The sequence below is a fragment of the Sturnira hondurensis genome, unplaced genomic scaffold (assembly GCF_014824575.4).
Source record: "Sturnira hondurensis isolate 20B ecotype Veracruz unplaced genomic scaffold, ASM1482457v3 Scaffold0009229, whole genome shotgun sequence".
In the NCBI taxonomy this organism is placed as follows: Eukaryota; Metazoa; Chordata; class Mammalia; order Chiroptera; family Phyllostomidae; genus Sturnira; species Sturnira hondurensis.
This window is the reverse complement of record NW_028081860.1, coordinates 223363-226594: the sequence shown is the minus strand read 5'-3', so window position 1 is coordinate 226594 and position 3232 is coordinate 223363. Positions and strand designations below refer to the sequence as shown.

Below are 3232 nucleotides of genomic sequence, written 5' to 3'. Positions count from 1 at the left end.
TCAGCAGGTTGTATACGTGAATCAGTATCCAATATATGGTCCAGATTCTCCCATAGGTAGGATTCATGGGTCAATGAATCAAGGGAAGGAAATGCAAGTGGGCCACTCACTGTTAACTCTAGTAACCTACTAGCAAAATGCTTGCTCCCTTTTCCTATAACTTTATGTTCTGCAGGCCTGAAGATCATAGTCCCAGAGGGAGGAATCCTTCCACCAAGAGACAGACCAATGATTCCATTGACTGGAAGCTAATACTGCCACCCTGGCACTTCAGGCTCCTCATGCTTCTGAACTACAGACAAGCGACAGAGTTCCTGTGCTGGCTGGGGTGGTTGATCCTGACTGCCATAGTGCAGTTGTGTTTTTCTAAGTATATTTTATTGGCCCCAGCTGGTGTAGCTCAGTGGCTTGAGCGCACGCGGGCTGTGAACCAAAGGGCCACGGTTCAATTCCCAGTCAGGGCACATGCCTGGGTTGTGGGCCAGGTCTCCAGTGGGGGCCATGTGAGAGGCAACCACACATTGATGTTTTTCTCCCTCTCTTTCTCCTTCCCTTCCCCTCTCTCTAAAAAATAAATAAATAAAAAGAAATAAAATATTAAAGTATGTATTATTGATTATGCCATTATAGTTTTCCCAATTTCCCCCCTTTGTCCCCCTCTGCCTAGCACTCCCTTTCCTTCCACAAATTCCCCTACCTAAGTTCATGTCCATGGGTCATGCTATATGAGTTCTTTGGCTTCTCCATTTCCCATACTAGTCTCATTTTTATTTAAGAAAAAGATTTTATTTGGGGGGGGGGGCAGGGCAGGGAATATAGAACAAAAAACTGTACTTGAATAAGAATTAAATGTAAAAAAATTATAAAAAGAAAAAAAAGATTTTATTTTATTTTTAGAGAGAAGGGAAGGGAGGGAGAAAGAGAGGGAGAGAAACATCAAATGGCTACCTCTCACACACCCCCAACTGGGGACCTGGCTTGCAACCCAGGCATGTGCCCCGCCCGGGAATGGAACCAATGACGTTTTAGTTCTCAAGCTGACACTCCATCCACCAAGCTACACCAGCCAGGGCTCCCATATGATTCTTAACCTCCCCCTGTCTATTTTGTACCTACCATTTATGCTTCTTATTCCCTGTACCTTTCCCCCCATTCTCCCTCTTCCCCCTCCCCACTGATAACCCTCCATGTGATCCCCATTTTTATGAATCTCTTCCTGTTCTACTTGTTTGTTTTTGTTTTATAGACTCAGTTGTTGATAGTTCACTTTGTTATCATTTTAATGTTCATAGTTTTGATTTTTCCCCTCAGATAAGGCCCTTTAACATTTCATATAATAAGGGCTTGGTGATGATGGATTCCTTTAATTTTTCCTTGTCTGGGAAGCACTTTATCTGCCCTTCCATTCTAAATGATAGTTTAGCTGGATAGAGTAATCTAGATTGTAGGTCCTTGCTTTTCATCACTTATACTTCTTGTCAGTCCCTTCTTTTTTTAATTTTTTTAAATTTTTATTTATAATTAGAGAGAGAGAGGAAGGGAAGGAGAGAAACATCAATGTGTGGTTGCCTCTTGTGTGCCCCCAAGTGAGGACTTGGCCTGCAACCCAGGCATGTGCCCTGACTGGGAATTGAACCAGCGACACCTTAGTTCACAGCCCGTGCTCAATCCACTGAGCTACACCAGCCAGGGCTTGGCAGTCCCTTCTTGCCTGCAAAGTTTCTTTTGAGAAATTGTTATAGAACAGACAGAGGAGGCTAAATTATGTTTTAAAAAAACCAACAAAACAAAACCTTTTTCTCTGGGGGCTTCTCCCCACCTACTGGGTTCGTTTTGCCCACTGCCTGAGGAAAGACATCTTTTAACACCAGAAATCAGTGAAAAGGAGAGGAATTTATTATTTATTTGAAATACACAAACTAAAGTTCTCCACAAATGCACACAGTCCTCCCGGCACCCTCCACTTGGCAAAAGGGAGCACTTCCAAAGCCGCGTGGTCCTGACTCTCACCTAAGCTGTATGGTCCCAAAACCACGTGGTCCTAAACAGATGTGTGGTGGACATAAACAGATGTCCTAAACAGATGTCTAGCTCCCAAAAAGGAGAGACGTCAAATGGCTGTGGTGCCTGTGTTTAAATCCCAGCGCCAATCTTCTTCTGTAGCCTCATTTCCAGCTCCTTCCACAATTGGTCACAGTTGTTAGCATTCCAGGCAGGTGTGGCTCTGTGGCATGGAGCCAATTATCTCCAAGCTCTCTTGGACCCCATTATAAATTCCTATCTGGGGCTCCCCTCTTGGCTGAACCCTGTTACAAAATCAACTGATAGTCTTATGGGAACTCCTTTGTAGGTAACTCTCTTCTTTTCTCTTGCTGCTTATAAGATTCTCCTTTTATCCTTAACCTTTAGCATTTTAATTATGTTGTGTCCTGGTATGATCCTCTTCGGATCCAACTTGTTTGGGATTCTCTGTGCTTCCTGGACTTGTATGTCTATTTCCTTAGCCATATTAGGGAAGTTTTCTTTCATTATTTTTTCAAATAAATTTTCCATTTCTTGCTCTTCCTCTCTCCTTCTCACATCCCTACGATGCAGATGTTGGCACTTTTGGAGATATCTCAGAATCTTCTTATTCTATCCTTGTTTTCTTCCTTTCTTTTTTTGTGGGGAGAGTGCAAATGCAGTCCCCCACTACCATAAATTATGCAGTCGAGTTTCCTACATTTGGGGAAATCACAGGGGCCAGCACATCCAGAGTGCAATGGATAAATCTCACTCTGGGAAAACCACCTTTGTGATCATGGTATGTCCCCTGCCAGGTAAGTATTTCTCTCCTTGTTTTTTTTTTTTTTAATTCTTTTTTTTAAAGATTTTATTTATTTATCTTTAGAGGGAAGGGAAGGAGAGAGGGAGAGAAACATCGATGTATGGTTGCCTTTCGTGTGTCCCCTGCTGGGAGTTGGCCTGCAGGGAACTGGCCTGCAACCTAGGCATGTGCCCTGACTGAGAATCGAACCGCGATCATCTGAGTCGCAGGCCCGTGCTCAATCCACTGAGCTACACCAGCCAGGGCTTTTTTTAATTCTTATTTCTTCATTCTGTTCTGGTTGATTGGTTATTTCTTCCTTCTGTTCCAAATCATTGATTTGAACCCCGGCTTCCTTCCCTTCACTGTTGGTTCCCTGTGGATTTTTATTTATTTCACTTAGTGTGGCCTTCATTTCTTCCCTTA

At 43.2% G+C, this 3232-nt stretch overlaps 1 non-coding gene across 1 annotated transcript; it reads right to left on the bottom strand.

Moving 5' to 3' along the window:
* Window positions 1–2665: 2665 nt before the first annotated feature.
* Window positions 2666–2827, bottom strand: LOC118994327 (U1 spliceosomal RNA). The gene has a single exon (XR_005068025.1). It is a non-coding gene; the product is annotated as a U1 spliceosomal RNA (small nuclear RNA).
* Window positions 2828–3232: the final 405 nt, after the last annotated feature.